Source organism: Suricata suricatta, chromosome 8 (assembly GCF_006229205.1).
Source record: "Suricata suricatta isolate VVHF042 chromosome 8, meerkat_22Aug2017_6uvM2_HiC, whole genome shotgun sequence".
In the NCBI taxonomy this organism is placed as follows: Eukaryota; Metazoa; Chordata; class Mammalia; order Carnivora; family Herpestidae; genus Suricata; species Suricata suricatta.
The window spans coordinates 989,395-996,667 of record NC_043707.1 but is presented as its reverse complement, the minus strand read 5'-3'; positions in this window follow the sequence as shown (position 1 = coordinate 996,667).

Here is a 7,273-nt window from a genome sequence, read left to right as displayed (position 1 = left end):
ATACAGGGTGGCACACAGCAGGGCGTGGGACGGGCAAGGGTCTGGCAGGAGACCTGCTCCGGGTTGGCAGGCTGGCGCCGCCTCCCAGCGGGTACAGAACACCCACATCGGGGCCGTGAGACCTGCGTGCCCGTGCCCACGCCGCTTCCAGCAGGCTAGGCTCCTCTGTGCAGTCAGGGCGTCCCGGTGTCCCCACACCTGCGCCATTAGTCACGGCCCGTGGATGTGTCCCTGGGACGTGCTGGGTGTCCTTGCCTTTCGTCCTCTGCCCTGGGGCGGGGGAGGGCCTGGCTGACCCCGGCTGGTCACGCTCTCACATGGGCACCAGGGGCTGGACGCGGAGGCCTGCTCCTGCCCCCTCCTCCCTGTGATAACTCCTAGAGGCCACCGCGCCACCGCCACCCGCTGCGGCCGCCTGGCCTCCTCCATCTGGCCTTAAGCCCAGCTCAGCCCTTCGTTTTCTAACGGAATTTTAAAAATTAACGTTGATTTTCCTTCTTAGAGCATCACTCGGTTTCCAGGCATTCTGGGAAAGCCCGTTCCTACACCCACCGATGTCCTCACTTCGAGCATCTGCCATCAACCTGCTACATTTGTTACTGCAACCCGACACAGATACAATCTGAGTGGGGCACGGCCATCTGCATTGTGTGCGCCCTGGGGGCCCCGGGCACGCAGAGCCGCTCTGGTCCAGCGCCACAACACACCCTCCTGTTGACTTTCCGAGGGCCCCCTCCGGCTCCCGGCAGCCCTCGGGGATCACTGCTCTTCGACCGTCCCGCACAGAAGGTGCATCTCCAGGCCGTCCCAAGAAGAGGGGGCACAGGCACGCTGGCAGAACCGTCCGGAGAGGCCCAGCCAGCTTGCCGAGGCCCCGCCTCCCGCCCTGGATCCTAACGGCAACTACACCTTAGAACTGGAATTTCATTTTTTTTCCAGCAAAACAAGCACCGGGAAGAAAAGCAAATGACAGGCACACGGAGATCCTTACGTCTAGACAGTAGGCAAACACGAAGAGCCTGAGGACACCAAGTGCAAGGGCTGGCTCCGCGGGGCCTCATGGTGGGGCGGCCGCCTGGGGACGTCACCCGGAAGCCTGGGCCTCCCCCCAGATTCCAGAACCAAAGTGTGCAGCGAGGTCTGTGGGGGAATGACTGCAAAGAAAAGCAACTGAAGCGAGGATGGAGGGTCTCCAACCAGAGGTCCCCGAGGTGAGGCCTTTCCGGGTCCATGCGAGCCTCACGGGGGAGGGGGGGGGAGACCTGAGCCGGGCCCTGCCGTCTGTCCCCTCCTCACCTCCAGCCTCAGGGCTGCGTGGGCAGAGGCGACCCTGGGGGCCAGTGTGGTCCCCGGGGACCTCGGCCTCCATGCCAGGCCCCGGGCTCCCGAACCAGCAGGTCGGCCCCTGGGTGGTGTCATTTCTCCGTGGACTCGCCCACCCGCTAGGACATCACCTCCTGGGGCCAGGGTCTCAAAATGAGCTTCGGGTCAGGCTACTGAGACTATGACCGAGGCCAGCTGACAAAGGCGACCCACACCTGGCGGCACCCCAAGTTCAACATCCAGGCTGTCTGCTCTGGGCATACGGAGAGCCGCCCCCCACCCCCGCTGAGCCTGGGGGGGAAAGACCTGGTCCAGGGCTCCCGACCCCTTCCTCTCGAAGTCCCCGCCAGGCAGGGCCTGTGCTCCTCCCTAGATGTCCCACGTGGGGAGGGGCAGACACGGAGAAGGAAAGCCCAGGCTCCCAGAGGGATGGTCGGCTCAGGGTCCCGCAGCACCGGCGTCTGAGGCTGGGCGAGCGCCTCCCGGGGACCTGCCTGCGCACCCAGCAGCCTCCGGTCCAAGTACACGTGGGGCCCGGGGGGGGGCCAGAGTCTGGGGCGGACAGTGGCCTCCAGCCTGGAGTAGAGGCCGCCTCCTCTTCCCTCTCCCCCTCCCCGGCGGACACAGTGCCAGGGTGCGCCGAGGGGCGGGCCCATCCAGTCGGGGCAGCCCCTGTGTGGCCCTGTCACATCACTTTGTTTCTATTGTCTGTACTTTTCTGTTAGACATGATGCTGGGTTTCCGTTTCTGAAGTGAGGTAAGTTTTCACAATCCCTGGTCTCAGCTAAACACCTGATTGAACTGAAAGAGAACAGTGGGGCCAGGAGCGGGGTGGGCGGGTGAGGGGCGCCCAGGGTCCTGCCCCCAGGACCCGCTGCCCTGCTCTCTGCCGCCCCCTGCAGGCCGCGCACTCACCTGGCTGGTCTGCTGTGCGGGTTTGGGGGCGCACACAGACTGCCCCCTCTGCACCAGACGCCGCCTGCGCCCACATCCCCGGGGGTCCAGAGACGAACCGGGGACACGGCCGTGCCCTCCGAGGGCTTCTGGAAAGGCTGGTGCTTTGGGGGGACAGCAGTGCAGCGGCCCCTGGGCTGGGCTCAGTGTGGAGGGCACCGGGGGCCTCAGCCTGGAGCCATGCCTGCAGGCGGGCTGTGGAGGGTTGGGACGTGGAGACAGAGGTCAGCGGGGACACCTGAACAGTGGCAGGTCCTGGGGACGCTAATGGCCCCACAGAGGGAGGGGGACACCCATCTCCCCTTCCCCTCCAGGGCATCTAGAGGCCGGCCACAAAGGAGGGCCACCTGCCTGCTTTTCCTTCCTTGCGCTCTCTTCTCCAGGGCCCGGGACGGGAGGAAGGCACTGGCAGCAGGACAATTAGGATCAACTGGTGAGCACACCTGGAGTTGCCAGCCTGGCTGTGGGCCTTCGGCCCCGGACTCCACCCGAGCAGGTGCACACCACACCGCCAGAGGCCAGCGTGGGCCCAGGAGTGCAGGACGGGGCCTTCTCCGTCGTGGCGGGGTGCCTCCCTCAAGCCCACAACACCTTTGCTGGTGGGTGGGGACATGTGCAAGCCCGCCCGTGTCTCTGCGGTGTCCCCCCCAGATGAGTTACGCACCCCTGCCCTGTGGAAGCCAGGCTCGGCCGCACGGCTTGCCCAGGCCACAGGGAGCAAGGGAAGCAGGGCCCGCCACCCGGGGCGCCTCCCGCTCACCCTCCTTCAGCTGCGGGAGGAGCGTGTCCGTGGCGACCTGTGGAGGGAGGGGACGCCAGGGCTGTTCGGCCTCCAACGTGTCCCCCTGCCTGCTGGCCAGCCTTCTCTCTCAGCCTCCAAGGGACAGCTGGCCTTGGCCGAGCCCCTTCCCTGTGCCGGGGCCGCCCATGGCCTCCCCGTCCGGCACCCGCTCTCACGAACTTTCCGCCTGCTGACCCCACCTGGGAGCGGCTTCCCCGAGCCCAGCGGCACCTGGAGCGGCCCGGCCCGGCCCGGCACCAATGAAGGGCGCATGCGGGGCCAGCGGGCAGGCATGGCCGTGAGCCGGCAGGTGTTGGAGAGATGGGGGGAACAAGCACTGTGGGGCCAGAGTACTTGGCATGATCACCAGTCCCGTGGAGGGTCTGGGAAAGATAAGGAAAAGCTGAGTGTGATTAGCCAGGGGAGGCGGGCTGGCCATGACAGCAGGGGTGCCTCGGGCTCAGGAGGGCGAGGCACTGAGCGCCAGCAGAGTGGCCCAGCTCCATCCGCCCACTCACCCACTGCGGGTTCGGACACCCCTGGGGGGCACAGCACTCACTTCACGCTTCTCCCTGGGGAGCCCCGCGCTCTCCCCAGCGATACACACTTCCCCCAGGGTGATTCCGGGTGGGATGCGCTCCTGGCCTCTCGGGGTCCCGGAGACACCCATGCTCCTTGGCACGCGGCGCCTCCCTCCGTCCTCAAAGTGGGCTTTGGCTGACGGTCCTCACGGTGGCCGCGCCTGTGTCTCTCCTGCCTCCAGCACAGGGCCGAGGTCGCACGCGGCACCCCCCGCCCCACGACGGCGCGGGGTACGCTCCCCTCTCAGGTCCCCCGCTGGCCACTCTAATTCCATCTGCATCCTGGGTCCCCCTTTGCCAGGAGCTGACACACTCCCAGGCTCCGGGGACCAGGAGGGGGACGTCTTCAAGACACCACTCGTCTGCCTCCTGCCCCCCCTCCCAGGACCCTCCCCTCCCCTCCCGCATACGTGTCTGTAACCCAGGCTGGTCCCAGCCCGGCCCCCAAGTGCCAGGTCGTGAGGAAGGCTGTCTCAAAGGAGCTGCGGGGTCTGGTCAACCCGTCCCTGCAGGGGCCGTGAGAACCCACACCAGGCAGGCGGTGTAGACGCAGAGACACAGCTGGAGAGCAGGCAGAATGAGTGGGAGGGAGACTTGGCCCTGGATGTGAGAGCCCGGGAGAAGGTGCTAGAAACTCAGCAGAGCCCACAGTGCAGAGGATGGCTCGGGTACACGCTGAGGCACCAGACCCAGGGGCCCGCCCGCGGGCGTCTGGCTGGCCTCCAAACAGGCCGGAGTGGCGGGTGCTGGAGCGAGTCCACGTGGGTTCCCGGAAGGCCGAATGGGAGTGTGAACCGCACGCTCAGCGCGGTGCGTCGGTGGCACAGAGGACAGTCTCTGTGAGGACACAGGGCACACCCTCATCACCGACCTGGTAGGACAGCCCAGTGCGCTGTCTCCGCTCCGATCCAGGTGGGAACGGGGCTTCCCGTCCCCCACCTCGTCCCAGGGGACCCGGCAAGAGTCCGGCTGGGCGGCTGCGGCTGCGCCTTGTCTCAGGCTCCTGCACCAAGGTGCCGAGCCGCAGGAGGCAGAGCCCCCGTCCCGGCGGCACGTGTGTCGGTGTCCCCTGGCCCCGCACGAACTGCCACAGGCTGGGGCGCTAAGTGCCACAGGAGCTCATCCTCGGAGTTCTGGAGGCCAGAAGGCAGAAGGCAGGTGCCAGCGGGCAGGCTCCTGGGAGGCTCAGAGGGAATTCTGTTCCAGGCTCCTGCCCTTGGCGTCCGGGGCGGGGTCCTAAGCTCTGCCTCCGCCATCACGCGTGTCCTGTGCCCGAGTCCGGGGCTTCCCCCGGTCCCTGTGAGAACGCAGTCATGTCCGAGCTAGATCCACGCCCACAGCCTCTTCCCGACTCATTACATCTGCAGGACGTGTTTCCAGAAAAGCTCTCGTTGGCGTCAGGGGCGAGGACGCCACCCCCCCAGCTTGTCACAGCCGGCGCTTCTGAGGCGGGTGGTCCCCGGTGGGTCGCACCCCCGCCAGCGCGGTCAGGAGGGGCTGTGGCCGCCTGGTGACGGGAGGGAAGGAGCGGGGGAGACGGGGCAGATGCAGTGGGACTTCGGGGACCTGGGGTCTCCCCTGGGGGGCGGGGAGCAGCCGCAGGGAACCAGGTGTGTGTCAGCCTACGGAGCCCCCTGGTCACGGCACCCAGCTGGGGACGGCCCGCGAGGTCGGAGTTGGAGCGCCCTGCTCAAGGGGCCCCCACTGAATGGACCAAGTCCCGAAGCTTCCCCTGCGCGTTCCCCCGGGGGCCTCCTCCTCCCACACCTCTGCATCGTGGAGGGGCCGGGCAGCGGGTGCAGGCCACCACCGCAGGCGGCTGTGCCTGCAGTGACCTGCCCTGCCCCGAGGGAAGAGGAGTCTGAGGCTGGGAACCCCCACAGGCCTGGCGGGGGTCGGCCCCGGGGAGGCCCGGGTGGGCTCGGCTTGCTGACAAGGCTCTGCGGGCCCTCGGGCCGCCCCAGCTCCCGCACCGCTCCGGGCTGGTCCTCACGCACCCCTGCAGCCGCCTTCCGCGACATCACGTGACCTGCAGTGCCACCGGCGCCCACGCGAGGGCAGCCCCGTGCTCCCCGGAAAGGGGGCGGGGCTGGCGAATTGGGCCAACAGGGGCCACGTGGGCCCCGCCCCGCCCCCTCCCTCCGGCGCCCCCGTCCCCGAGTGGACACCCCTGTGGCCTCTAGCCTGGGCCGAGTGGCTGGGCCAGAGTTCTGACCTTTCAGGGCCCTTTTAAACATCTGGGCGAGCCCGTGTGCGCAGGTGCGGATGTGCGCGCGTGTGAAGCTGTGCACGTGCCTACGGAATGTGCACGTACATGCGTGTGTGCGTGCGCGTCTGTGAGCATGTGTGAAGGTGTGCGTGTGTCTATGAACACGTGTGTGCACGCGTGTACGTGCGTGTGCATGCGAGTATGCCTGGGCACACCTGTTGGCACACTCGTCCCTGCTTCCTCAGCCTTGAAGACGGGCAGGTGGGTGCTCAGGGCCACAGGGGAGACCTGGGTGCAGGTGATCACGTGTCACCCATGGGCTCTTTGAGGCCTGTACTCTTTAAAAACATTTTCACACTGAAGCATCAAATGTGTCCCCTGGGGCTCAAACGGGAACTATCCATACAGGTGGGGTCTCCTCCCGGATGAGCGTTCACTCCTTGCTGGGAGTGAACTAGGGGAGACCCTAGTTGCACGTCTAGGCACCAGAGACAGGTTCCTTTGGGCACCGGCAGGCCCAGGGTCTTTTTGGGTGCCTCCTGCCCAGAGTTCTGGGGTCCTTGGGGTGCTGCTGGAAGAACTAATGAGAAGTGAAGGAGGTTGTCGGTCCCCCCGAGGCTGCCTCCGGGGTGTCTTGCTCCCGGGGGTTGCGCGCAGCAGCACCTCCCTCCCGGTGGGGCGCGAGGACCCGGCAGTCACCTATGCGCAGCAGCCATCCCCACAACGCGCCTTCCCTGCTCCCGTTAGTGACTCTGTTCTTCCCTTCCGGGTGTCTCGCGTCTCTGGCCTCCCCTCTCCCCCCATCAGTCGGGTCCCTACGTCGTGCAGGGTCAGACAGCCCTCTGCTCACGCGCTGCGGCTTTTGCCCCAACCTGCTCCCACCAGGTGGACCCAGTGCACTTGGAATGACCTGCCACCGTCAGAGACACCCTCTTGGGGGGCCAGGCTGTCCCCACTCGCCTACTTCCTCTGCAGGAGAGATAAGGGCTCCGGAGTTGCCAACTCCGGGAGCAGAGGACAGAGAGAGCTGGCAGGGTGAGGCCGCCGCCCCCACTCAGACCCCTCGCTCTCCTTTCCCAGACCCCCCGGGTCTGAGCCCTGGTCTCCTGCCCCAGCCCTCCTCTGCCCTGCAGATGCTGCGGCTGCTGTTCCTGACCCTCCCCTCCTGGGGGGCTCTGGGTCTGTGAGCCCCGGTAAGTCCTGCCCACCTCTCTGCCCCAGGACGCCTGCTCCTGCCCCCAGGGCTCCCAGATCCTGCCCTGCGCAGGGGGCGGGTGAACCAGCTGCACCTGGTTCCAGGTGGGGGTCGTGAGCTGGGGCCACGCCTGCGGTCCTCGCGACTTCCCCGGGGTGCACACCTGCATGATGAGCTATGTGTCCTGGATCTGCCGGCACGTCCCCCTGCCCCCTGGGGCCTGGGGGGGG